This window comes from Pezoporus occidentalis, unplaced genomic scaffold, assembly GCF_034315485.1.
Source record: "Pezoporus occidentalis ecotype Australia unplaced genomic scaffold, CSIRO_AGI_Poc_V1 ctg68, whole genome shotgun sequence".
Taxonomy (NCBI): Eukaryota; Metazoa; Chordata; class Aves; order Psittaciformes; family Psittacidae; genus Pezoporus; species Pezoporus occidentalis.
In genome coordinates, this window is record NW_026916030.1 from 2,542,647 (window position 1) to 2,555,705 (window position 13,059).

The 13,059-nt window shown below is 43.3% G+C and overlaps 2 protein-coding genes across 13 annotated transcripts in view; one reads left to right on the plus strand and one right to left on the minus strand.

Annotated features, from left to right (window-relative positions):
- Positions 1-925, minus strand: part of STRBP (spermatid perinuclear RNA binding protein) — a 65,636-nt gene extending 64,711 nt beyond the window's left edge. For 4 of the 9 annotated variants that reach the window (XM_062641031.1, XM_062641026.1, XM_062641025.1 and 1 more), the window contains exon 1: positions 465-588. The gene's annotated coding sequence lies outside the window, so the exon portion shown is untranslated. Of the gene's footprint in view, positions 1-464; positions 589-799 lie in introns of those variants that run through there. The other 5 variants (XM_062641030.1, XM_062641029.1, XM_062641028.1 and 2 more) reach the window with 3 other exon arrangements.
- Positions 816-13,059, plus strand: part of CRB2 (crumbs cell polarity complex component 2) — a 66,841-nt gene continuing 54,597 nt past the window's right edge. Inside the window, exons 1-2 of one of the 4 annotated variants that reach the window (XM_062641004.1) lie at positions 1,090-1,118; positions 1,592-1,754. The gene's annotated coding sequence lies outside the window, so the exon portion shown is untranslated. Of the gene's footprint in view, positions 953-1,016; positions 1,119-1,591; positions 1,755-13,059 lie in introns of those variants that run through there. The other 3 variants (XM_062641005.1, XM_062641000.1, XM_062641003.1) reach the window with 3 other exon arrangements.

A 13,059-nucleotide genomic window follows, 5' to 3' on the forward strand; every position in this document is an offset into this window, starting at 1 on the left:
CTGCCGCGAACTTCGTGCCCCCTCGCAGCACCCGGCCACGGTGAGAGGGGCCCGCGGGCTGTCAGAGACGTAGCTGAACCCCCCCCCCCATCAGCGCACACCGGGGCCAGTCCCGGTCCCCGGCCCCCGCCCCGCGGCACCGACCGCCCGCGGCTCCGCCCCCCGCGCCCAGGTACGCGCCGCGCAGCCGGCGGAAGGGCGGGCGGCGGCCGCACGCGCGCACAGAGCCCCCCATCTTCTCACACCCCCCCACCCCCGGTGCTCCGCGGCCCCTCCGGGAACCGAGACCCCCGCAACCGCCACCGCGCGCCGCCCCCCAGGCAGCGCCTCCCCTCCCCCCCGTGTCCTGCCCTTGCCTCCTGCCCGCAGTGCCCGGTGCAGTGGGAGGAGCGGCGACCGCCTCCCCTCGGGGACGCCGCACCGAGCCCTTCCCCGCTCCCCACCCCGCCGCTCGCCCGCCTCACCCCGCCCGCCGCCGGCTCCAGCGCTGCCTCCGGCGCGGCCCCGTCCCGGCTCCGCGGCCCCGTCCTGGCTCCTCCGGCTCCGCAGCGGCGAGCGGGGCTCGGGCACGTGACAGCGCCCCGCGCCCCCATAGGCTGGGGCTGCCGGGCAACGTGGGCCCGCCCCCTCCCTGCACCTGAGAGAGAGCCTTACGCCAACTGCGTAGGGTAGATGCCTGCCCGCCGCGCCAATTCCGTAGCGGCGCGGAACCGGCCGTTTCCTCCCTTCTTGCGGCAGGCCAGCGCAGCCTTACGGAATTGACGTAAAGCTGCTTAGATCATCCCGTCCGGTTTCCTACCTGGGGCCGCTACTCCTTACGTTAACTGCGTAATCCCACCCGCCGCTCGCGGTCGAGGGCTCGCGGCACTTCAGAGAGCTCTCGCTGCGACGCGGGTTAGGAGCGGCTAAGCTTGCTCCTAGGAACGTCACTTGCGTAAAGCCCCTCAAAGAGGTTGGTGTTTCTTACGAATTTTCCGTAATGTCGTCAACGCGGGCGCTGCACCTGAGAGGGCTCCCGTTGCGCAAAAGTCGTAGGTGCTAGCGTGTCGGGCGCCGAGTGCGTAAGCGGCGCGGTAGGGCTGAGGGGCGGCAGGGCCTGGCGGCGCGGCGGAAAGCAGGTGTGTGTCTGTGGGGAGGACCCGCCGCCCCGGGGCACGTCGACGGACCCTGTTCGTGTGCTTTCACCCACACCCAGCCCCTCTGGCAGGTATCCAGGGCCGGGAGTGCAAACGCTCACCAGAAGCAGACCCGTCCCCGCCGGCCGAAGGAGCGGGACTGGGCCTGGGGTGCAACCCCCGGGCCCGGCGGAGGGATTGGGCAAAGCTGAGGTGAGGCGAGGCCTGAGCACCCCTTACCCTGACAGGGTACGTCCCTGATGGTTTTTATATCCCATTGCACAATGCAGAGCGGTGCGGAAAGAGAGCAGTTTCCTAAATTGAGCTGAGGAGTAGCGTTTCCATGCGAGTAGCTGTTCTCTGCATGGAATCCTCAGTGGTTGGCTGAGGACATTAAAATCGAGGCAGCTTTGTGGTGTGTTTAGGTGGGTTGTGCTGCACAAGGAATACAGTTTTTGATGTTCTCCATCTTCTAGAAAGTGAGACAAAAGAGTTCCAGTTAGCTTTTAGCTGTATTAATTGTTCCTAATCCCAGACATGTGGCTGTTCTAGAGCAGATGGCCACTGCGGTGAAGTGAGCTTCAGGTCCTGTTGTTCACCAGACTTTTCAGAGAAGTGCTAGTGAGCCAAAACCTTTAGGTATGAGGAGGGTGGGTTAAACCCTAAACCCGGTGGGTTTTTCTGGCTTTGCATGTGTGTTCCATAGAACCTTTGTGGTTTTGCATCCGCATTCAGGTGGCTGGTATCTTCGCATGAGTGTTTCAAAATGTCTGCCAGGTTTTCTTGGTTAAATGCCTTTCAACATAGAAATCCATGGCACTCATATTTAGTATCGCTTTTTTACACTTTTCAGAAATAATTTTATATAGGCTGTAAAGATGAAAGGCTGCTGGCGGGGCAGCTCTTTGCCAAAGCAAGCAGTACACAACATGCTGTGCTGAAACAGCCTATGAGGGAACATTGGCAAAAGGCAGTAGGACCAGGAGATTTGCAGGACTGAAGTGAAACAGTAACTTTCATTCAAAACTGATTTGCCGCATTAGGTGGAAGTAGAAAACGCATGTGCATTGATAACTTTACCTGTAATGAGAGGTCCAGCTTGTTCAGATTGAACTTATATTTTGTATACTTCTTTGCAAGCCTCTGGCTAAAGCATCACCTTACTTTTGAACAGGCAGACATAGCTCTGCTTTCATAACAAACTTTTATCTTGTGGTTAAGGATTGAAGGGAGAAACAAATCTGAGGAGTCTCATACTGCTTTCATGTCTAGAATTGAGAGGTTTCAAAGCAAATGAGTTTAGCTGTATCTCGTGTGTGCCCTTAAAATACTAGCGCAGACCCTAAGAAGGGGTGAAAAGGTAATAGAAAATCAAAGGCTTGTCCAAGGACTTAATGGGAGAACATTTTTATTTGAAACTTTTTACAGCAAAGAGTACAAATAGAGCCCAGAGGGAGGCAGCTGGAGGAGACAGTGGGATGGGAAGGGGCAGCTGTGAAGGGTAGTGGCTGTTCAGTGAAGCTGGAGATGTAGTAAGGAGAGAAAAATCGGCAAGGGATGGCATCTCAGTGCAGCTCTTGCAGAGGCAGAAGAAAGATATTTTCAGCTGTGGTCTGAGTGAAATTTGGAATTTTTCCGTTGAGTTCTCCCTTGGGCTAATGATTTGCCAAGGGCAAAAACACAGAGGAAAGGGGATTGATGGATTAATTTAGAATACAGGGGATTGGGAGAGCTTTGGCTCTGCAGTACAAGGATATAAATTTAACAAGGAAAAAGAACATCTGAGGTTTGGAAGAAAAAGTTAACATCTGTCTTTAGGCTTCATGGATTAAAAGGGGAGAAAAATTAATTTATGTCTCTGAGTACACTCGGTGAGAGGTGGAGACTTGAACTGTGCCAAAAGCAACATAGGATTAGAGTTACCTTGATGAAAGTTAAAATAATTAACAATAATTATGCCTTTTCTTGGGACAAAATACTGGCATGGAAAGAATTTTTTTTAATTTCTGACTCTGATGGAAATAATGTTTCCTGCAGACCTTGTCACAGAAATATCGAAGACATTATCATGTATTCTTGAACGTTACTGGCTTTCCTGAGCTAAGGGCATCATAAAGGCTTGGAGGTGCAGAGAGTAAGTTCAGTGAAGCACTTGGCTGGAGGTCACGCACAGACAAATAGCATAGTCTCGAATAGAATTCCAAGCCTTGTGCTCATTCTGGTGGGCTGCCCTCATAGTCATGAGCAGAAAGACATCTAAAGGGTGATGTTATCACTGGAAATACAAAGTGTATGTTGGACTTTAGTTTTGTTTTTTTGATTCCAGCAAATCTAAACTTTCTGGGGAAAGTGATTCTGGAAAGGGAGCTCACAGGTAACTTCTGAACGCTGCATGTTGGCTTGTCCCTTTGTATCTCCTGACTGGTCACATTAGGTTAGGATGGTCTGATTTTAAGTTCTATGCAGGCTTTGTGCTGGAGCAAGTGTATATAATGTAATAAACCCAATTATATGAGAATAGTATACACAGATCTGAAGTGTTAATGCAGAGAAGAGTCGTGGTGACCGAAGCCTTTCAGACTATTATTTCACTGATGTTTACTGACACAATAATTGTAGAATTAGGTTGTGAAAATACCAAACAAACCCACCTGTACCTGGACTGATTTCCTGCTCGTAGATCACATACCTGATTAGACTGTATTTTATAAATATGATGAGGAAATGTTATTACCAGTATTAAATACAAAATAGAGGCAAGTCAAGAGCTAGTGTGTGTGACCAGCATGTGAAAGCAGTTTTCCTGAGAACCAGAAAAAAAGACCTTCACCAAAAGTTGTTGCTGGCTACTGGTTTAAGCCGGGAGTGAACAAGGCACTGAAATGTGCAGCGAGGCAGCCCTGTGAGATGGTGTACTTGGATGATCTCGCATCAGTTACAACTACTGCGTTAAGGACTAAATGGCTGTTAGCTGTAGTAAGGGGGAAAGCCATAAGTGAGCAAGGATGAAATGTAACCTATCAAATTTCAAGTGTTTGCTATTGCTTACACACAAAAGGGAATGTTTGCGTAGTACCTGAGGGAAGGGGTATTTTAACTCAGAAATCTCTGTTTGAGATTTAACATTGTCCAGTGACCCAGTTCTTTACATGTTTCAAATTCTGCCTTTAGACATGTACTAAAGTTAATGGGATTTGTGCAAAGCTGTCTGAGGACAGACTTTGAATTGGACGAAAATAACTCTGTATGAGGCAGGTATTTAAAAATCTTCATAGGAAAAGCTATCTTTACACATGAAATCAGTCTCAAGCTTCACAGGAACTTAGTAACAAAAAATTGAAGAATTGGGAAAGGCACTTGTTTGACTTTACATCTTTTTAATCTATAAACCTAAATAATTGCATGTGCTTAACTTTAATTTCAGTGGGACTAATCACACATTCAATGTGGCTGCTTGTCTTCTTTGAAGTTAGGCAGTCTTTGAATGCTTTCCACCCAGGAGGCTTGGATTTAGAAGGGGTGATAAGCTAAGGAGGTGACTTGCAAATGTAAAGAATTTTGAAGGAAAACTTGAATTTCAAAAGAGCAGCTCATCTTTAATGGCAAAAATGAAGTTGGAAACAATTCCATGCAACATAAAACAGTGTCCAGAGCCACTTTTCTGTCTTGCTGTGTTTGCTTGTGTGGAGAGAAGTAAATAGAAAAGGAGGTAAAATACCAAAGTATACAGAAAACAAAATAGAAAGTTATGATGTCATCTGGCTTCTGCATAAAAAAAACCCCAACAACATAGTGGAAGGTGAAAGTTAAAGGGTTATAATATAATCAGTGTAAAACCAGATGTTCAGCAGGTTAACACTGCATTCAGAAAGGGTAACCATTTCTTAAAAAATCTCCTGTCTTTACAGGGTGACTCTGGACTTGTTAAAATCTAGAGTCAACAAAAGTATTTGTGCAAATCTGCATTAAAACAAAAGGCTAAATGTCTGAGTACTCAGTTGCTGGCAGCAGTTTTTGGGTACAGGAAGGGAAATCGGTGGTGAAAACCTGCCGGATTTTAATTGAATCTCTTTCACTGCAGGATGTGGGGAGAAGAATCACAGTGGGGAAAAGTCACACAAGATGGTATCAGTAGAGCAGTCTGCTGGATGTAACTGTGTGTGGGTCTTAGTCTTCAGAAGGCACAACTCTCTGTACACCTGCTTATGCTGGGACTGATGTAACTTAAGCCTTCCCCCCATACTGTTGAGGTTTACTTTAATGTGGACTCTAACATGTCTGGTTTGTAGTGAGGATCTTGCAGAAGGTTATAAACTGAGTCAACGTTTCGTAGTTCTGAAACGCCATCTCGCTGTTCCTCGAGCATCCTATGTTGTTCCTAGCTGTCAAAGTTTACCTTACTTTGTGTATACTTGATCCTAGTTTTTATTGCTTCACTTCATTTCATTGTGTCTTCAGTTTTGTTTGCCCCACAGCTACTAGATGGTTAATCTGTGGCATGGTGAAGCAGGATTTTATTCTGGAAAATGCTTGCATTCATTTTTTTGAAAAGTGTATCTCGGGCATAAAAAGGAGAGACTCGAGCAGATGCCTGTCCAGTGTCGAGGGTACTTAAAAACCTGGATTCTGTGCTGCAAAACAAAAGATGACATACATAAACCTGGCAGGTCTTTGTGTATCTAACCCATTGCTAAGAGTTACAGAGTACTTGCTAATATGTGGTGCAATCCTGAATGATAGTTGTTTGACTTTGGGCTGGAGCAAAGGAGATGAAATGGTACTGGAGCAAAATTAGACCCTGAAAGAGGAGGAATCACACCATGAAATGTACCACAGTGCTCTTCAAGTCCCACAGCAGGCTCTGTGGGGTAACATTTCAGAGATCTTTTTAGCGATAGGGATGAGGATCAGCTTGAAAAGCAAGCAAAACTGGAACCAAGTAAGTGGGAAATACTTTCAGATTATGACTAATGCAATTATTAGAGAGGCTACCGCATGCACTGTGGTGGATTTAGCTTCAAATAAGAACAGAAGTTATGCTATGTGTGATTGATTCCAGGTTGAGTTACAATTTGAAGTGCAATTAGTGAGTCATTTGCTACTTTATATCAATTATTAAAGCCAACAAAGGTCTAGGTTAAAAAAAAAAAAAGAATATGTGCTGCTCTACTTGTTAAGCTTCTGTTTTTACTTTTTTGTTTGATGTGTCCTAGCTTTCCTAAGTGTCAAGGTACAGAGTGTTCCTTACTGAATTGCTGTACACTGTACTGGGACTCGGCACTGCATTCCCTTTGGCATGACCCTCTCACTGCGTCTCTTCCTTACTTTGGGTAGAACCAGCCCAAGTGGAGTTGTCTATAGTGAACTTGCAGATCATCAGCTTTCTGAACCATTTGTTAACAGAAGTGCTTTAATTCTGTTTTGATGGGTGCTTCTCAGGACACAGTGTAATGTAAGTAGCCTTGGCCATTCTAGCAGCTGAATTGTTTTGTAGACTGTGCTGTCTGCAGTCCACTTGTATTCTCAACCCATCTGGCAACTGCTGAATGTATAATTAAAACTTCCACAGTGGCCATGACAAAACTCATTGCAGTAAACAGTTGTCTTTAAAATGTGAGTGTGCATGTGCAGACATGCTTTCTGCTGAGATTATTTCATTGTTGCATGGGTCCCAGGAGTGTTTATGAGAAATGAAAATATTGTGGTTAATTTAGTGTTTGGTTTTGGTTTTGTTTTTCAAAATATGGATTGCATTGCTGAAATGGTAAAGAAAATGAACTATTCCAAAGGACTGCTCCCATACTGCTCAGCACTGATGTAGGAGAGGGCACATGGGCACTCCTGTCAGCATGAAGGGAAAAAAAGTAGATTTAATTCCTGTCTCAAAGTGTTTCCGCAGGTTGATGGAATTTAACAAACTTGTTGATGGTGTGATGGCAGTCCCTGAAGAAAGGGAAGTGAGACAAGTGGTAGTTACTGACTTCATACCTGCAGTCCCTGAAGAAAGGGAAGTGAGACAAGTGGTAGTTACTGACTTCATACCTGCTACCATCACTAACACAGCAGTTGTGGACTGTGGGGAAAAACAGAGAGAGCAGACTATGGGAAGGGACCAGGTTCACAGGCTTTCTCAGAGTGGTTTCTCCTGTTGATGTTTTGAGACACACAATGCCAGGCTGCACAGGAGTATTGATCTGACCCAACAGAGCATCCCTTATGCAATGGGAAGGCCTGGAAACAAATATTGCCAACCTTCAATAAGCATTTAATTTAAAAGTTCTAATAAAGGTGGTGCCCTAAATAGTCAGCTGAGGTCTCCTGATCCTTAAGGTCTCTCCTTTGGGAAATAGGATGTTGATGTATCATCTGGGCTTTAACATTTTTTTTTCTTGTGAATGGAAGTGTTTTTACCTGTTGTGCACATAGGAATGAGGGAATGCAGCTGGTTACAGGGCATCTCTCCCTGTATGGTCTGTGCTGGGAAAGGTGTCAGAAGGTTCTACAGTCAGGTTGTAGCTGAGCATGTGGGGCTGGCAGTGTCCTGTACAGCTGGTTTCTCACTTTATTTAATGATATCAAGTTCCAAAAATTGAGTGTTGGTCTGCAGCTTTCCTCCCTAGAGAAGCCGAGCCTGTATGAACAGATGTCCAAAGAAGGACTGAACTTCACAGAGGTGTCCACAGTTTTCAATCTTGGTACTTTCTGATGTATGAGATTTGTTCCTGTGATCACATAACATTCACAAGGGTTGTGGTTGATGGGATCGGAGGCATGGTGAACCAGTCTGGCAATTAGGTGGTTTTTGCATTGTGTGGGTAGGATGTGATGCTTGTTTATCGCCTATCAATATGAGTATTTTCATATCAGTCAGTGGCAAGTGGATAAATATTTGGGGAAATATGTATGTCCTTTCTAGAAAAAAGGTAATACAGTTGTAAGGGTCTGTGCAGGTCTTTATCTAAATATGTTAGGTTTTTTTTCCTTTGAAGTTTAGGATTGAAAACCTGTCATCATTCCAAAGTAGAAACAAGTTGGGTGGCCTTTTTATCACTAATAGGCAGAGCAACTAGGCAGGACTATGTCTCCACTGAAAAGAGGCTCTGTCATACAAGAGGTTTTCCAGGTCAAGATTAAAAGCAAAATATCTCTCATCACATGAGCCTTTGTACTGCACCCATATTTTCTAAATGCTTTTGGCTTATCTTTAATGTTTATGCTGCTATCAAAAATAAACCCAGCTTCCATCTCTGCGGGTGTTGTATTTAACATCCACAGTGAATAGGCCTTTTCATTCCTAAATGCTAATTTTCTTTCTGTTTTCAATCTGTTTCTGGTACAAAAAGTTTTTGTTTTCAGTGGTTTTGGTGTTCAGTTGTGGTTTGTTTTTTTTTTCCCCGCTTCGGTTTTTAACTGCATGTTTTCACCTTCCCATATCTGTATTTTTTCGATGGAAGCAATGGCTGAGTGTCTGTTGATGACCCTGAAGCCTAGAACTTGAATCAGAGTGTGTGAGTGCAGCTGGCAGTATAGTCATAAAAATTAAAAAAACTTAAGTGGAGAGCTCTTAGGAATAATAATAATTGTTGGAGAGAAATAAACTGTGTCAAACTGTGGTCTAAAAATTTTGCTATGCTTAGAATTTTGCTTATAATGAAGCAGTTTTATAACTTTGTGAAATTTTTTGTGAGATCACGGACAGAATTCAGTGGTATTTGGAAAATGTTCACAAGCTGTACCCTTGGGATCAAATACTGACTTTGCTGAAGCTGGTGTTTTTCCTGAATGCATTGGTACCCAAATCCAGTATTTCAACACGGGGTCAGAGCAGCTTGTGATTCTGGTGCCTGTTTGTCTCTAGACAGCTTCTAGAACAAAGAGATACCATCCAGTACACTGAAAGTTGAATCTGACAAATGGGTGTTGGCAATGTCCCTCTAACCAGAATCATAGCACAAGGCTTACTTTCTGAAATCTGCTTTGTCTCTTCTGTGCTAATGTGCTGTGTTCCATGCGTTGCATAAACTAGGAGTAACCTTTCAGAATTTGAGACTCTGTACTCTGTGTACCCATCATGCTGCTGCTTAACTAGTTTTGTCATATGAAGTGATAAATTGGATCTGGAACAGATACAGGTCATATTCTAGACATTAGGCATATACCCCAAAATTTCATAAACTTTGATATGCCAAGTTATTATCTAAATGTAGACTATTTACTAGCTGGAGGTTTCAGTAAGCTGTGGCTAGTATACGAGTTGTGTGTGCTGCTGAAACACTGTGAAAGAGTTGGACATCTGTGTCATATGAGGTATGTAAACTGCAGTGCTGACTATCCATTTTGAAGTATATCAGATTTCTCTTTTAAGGGAAAATTGAGCCCAGTCTGTAAAGGTGGTCTCCTGGACAGCAATCTGTTTGGTGGAAGAGAGATCCTTGTGGTGCCCATATACCAGGAAAGAATCTTCCAGGCTTTACTTTCCACATGCAAGTCCAAAATGGTCAGATTAGCTCAGTAGTTTCATGAGTTTGTAAGTAGCTGTCATGTAAAGAGTCTTTCAACCAAATACAGTGAGGAAGGTACCAAACTTTATTCTAATAATCCATTTTGAGGAAGCAGATGCGTACACAGATGTGGAAATGTAGCTGTATTTTCTAGAGAGTATATGTTGCATATATTCTCTCATGTTTAGTGTAACATGTCTATGAGGGTAGAGATGCTTCATTACATGGAATGTTTGTTTCATGTCTTAGATTAGAAGGTTCTCTTCAAATTTTGGTCTGAGTTTGCTTGTGTAAGCACTGGCAAGTTGAAGACTGTTGATGTATATTATTTATTTTTTAATTAACTTGCCAAATAATTCAGGTGTGTAGCATGCTGTTTTGCATCCTATTGTAGATGCTGTGCAGCAGTTCTGCTTCTTATGCTTTGGTGTGCAGCCTGTCATTTATCTCAACAAATAAATGTAAAATTCTATTAAATGCAGGTGTTCATGGAGCTGTGACTTTTTATTTATCCCACTTGCTATTTCATGACCCAAATGATTTCAGCTCTTCTAATTACTTATTTAAGGACTATTGATCTCTCGAGTTTCTTATGGGAGGCCTTACGGAATAGTATATCACACAAATAGCATTATAGTTGCCTGCAAATTAAGGCAAGCAGACAGACTCTTGTAACATTGTAGTAACCAGGCAGGTGGCTTATTTTAGGCTAAGTTCTATGTGAAATATTTCGGTACTGATTTAAATACCAAAGAGCTGGAATTCATGCGGTACTGAGAATGCAGCTATATGTCAGTCAGCAGTTGAATCTTCTTAGTGTAAAGCCCCGCAATTGTGTTCTGAAGGCATTCAGCAGTTGGGGCCCTTTGCTAGGAACCACAGAGGGCTGAGTCACTGTCCTTGGCTTTCTATTGGAGTGCTGGTGTAGTCAAGGAGAAAGATAACAAGACTGTGAAATTTAGCACATACAGAAGTGTTGCAGCATAGAGAAGTAACATGTGATCATCATCATGCATTATGTTTCTTGATAACTTTTTCAGGATAGCATTTAAAATGCTCATATTTAAAATAAATATATATGGTTTATCCTGCTCCATGTCCCAAGGAGTTCTGTGTTTTATGTCCTCAGTCAGCTTTTCCTCATAATGCTACATGACCTCTGTCAAGTGTCTAATAAGGTGCTGTGAAATTTTACTGGGACCAAGGGATGGGATGGTCCTGATGGCTTGCAGGCAGGTCCTCCTTCCTTGACAAAAGGCAAGTGGCTAATTTGATTTGTTGCTGAGGGTCAGAAAAGGTTACTTTTGATTTATTTTGCATATTTGAGATTCATCTTTACAGGCAGACTTTCCCCAACTTTGATAAGTGATTAAATGGGATATGTGAAGAGTATACAATATTTTTAAAGGATGGTTTCCTGTGGGGCACATAAATAGGAAGAGTACTAATGAAAGTTGATAATTTAAACGTTTGAAGCCAGTATGGTGTATTTGTTGTAGATTTAGTGTAATAAGGATTCATTATGTGCAACATTAAAGTGGCTTTAAACTATTGGAAAATTTTAAGTCAGGAAGTCAAAGGAAAAAGGAGATTTTCTTGTTTCCTTTCAGTTCTGCTGCATTGTGCATCTTGCAGTTAGTAATCAACCTGCATATCAGCACTCCCACTGGATAACGATCTTCCAGGCTTATGGTGTTTGTACCCTGAAGCACAGCTGCTCTTCCCAGGGGACGGGCAGGATGCAGTCAGTGCTGCTTCTCTATTCTGTACTCACTAATTGATCTCTGGCTTGGTCACTTCCAGCAAGGTCACAGAATTGGCAGGCACAGAAACAGTGTTTAGTGGAAGATTTAAAGGGGAAGAGTAGAAGTAGCTCACATGAGTTGTTTTGTTTGGTTTTTTTAAATTCACAAATATTTTTGTTTGTTAGATCTTCTGGTTTGCTTCTGCAGAAGTCTGAAACTTGGAAGGAACTGGTACAAGAAGTTTGTTCATGGTGACCCGTTCCTTCCGTTTGAGAGTTATGTCCTCTCCTGAGCATTGTTCCATTCTCTCTTTGCAATACTGCTACTGTCTCTATTATAACAGGGCGTCAGCGTTCCAATTGCAGTTCAGATTCTGTAAAGGCAAAATGATTTCTGATCTTCTCAAATTTCTTTGTTTGCAGAAGACTTTTCATACTGGTTTTGAAAGGCATCCATTTGTGTGTTCTACAGAAGGGCTTGAAATCATCCATGCTACTTTCTCAGAGCTGCCTCTTGATTAATCCAGGCACTGTCATTTGGAAGGTGATGGAAATTTGGGGTTATAAAACTGCAACAAACCTAAGCTGTCAGTATCTGCATGCCATGGTCTGTGTTGCTCATTAAACCCCATGCAAGCAGGCCTGACTGTCTTTGTCATTGTTAACAGTAATGCTGTTTGTACAGTGCTCTGAATGCCGGCGGCTGTGCTCAGCAGGTAGTGGCACAATGAGCACGGCCTCTGCTCCAGGACCACATGCTGCTGATGCACTGTTCCAGTTGAGCCATTCTAAGAACATTTACATCCTTTTTTAAAACTATGTAGCATGCTGCATGTGTCTACTCAAGCAAAACCATGTGAGAACTGTAAATAAAAAGATGAGTTAGCAAAGCGTAAGTGCTTAAATATGTGAAAAGCAGAAGAGTCTGCAGGGTTTGAATAAAAATGGTCCAAACTGCATGAATGCAAGACTGGAATACCGAGGGCAGAATTAAGCTGTGCTGCATTGTAAGGGGTTTCATGAATGGTGTGGCAGAGACTGGAAGAGGGATTTGGTTGACCTGCTGAGACTTGTGTGATCTAAAAATACATAGAATGTAATATATAGAATCATAGCCACTGCAGCATTTTTAGGGAATAAAATATGCAGCTTCCTCAGAAGGGGAATGTTAAGCAAGGTCTCATGAAGCAGACGTTCCAAAGTGTTGGATTGTAGAATATTGTTTATTCATGTTGCGAACCAAATTGCAGTAAGTAGCATATGCTGTGTTTATAGTTGCTCTCAATAGTAATTGTATGATCAGCTAGAGACTTAAAGATCAGGCAGGATGTCTTTGGAAAAGGGGTGTAGAAAGAGCCTAATTTGATTATTGGAGCAAATCCATTCTCTATTCATTGTGAGTTGAAGCAAACAGTTTGATGGTTCAGAGCTACTTATGCTCTTTCTTTTAGAAAGAGAGCTGCTGGTGTTTGATGTTTTAACTCTTGTGTGAGACATGATACTACCGAGAGGGATCAGAAAATGAATGTGTTAAATTGTCATAAACCTGTGAGCTAATGAATTGATTTGATATTGTTTATTCTACTAGAACTCAAAGCGATTAATTGAATAAATATTTAAGTTTGAATCTTTAATTCGTCTATAAATATGTATAGTAATTAATGAGGAGCAAGAAATAATCTTGAGAGTCACCTTGGGC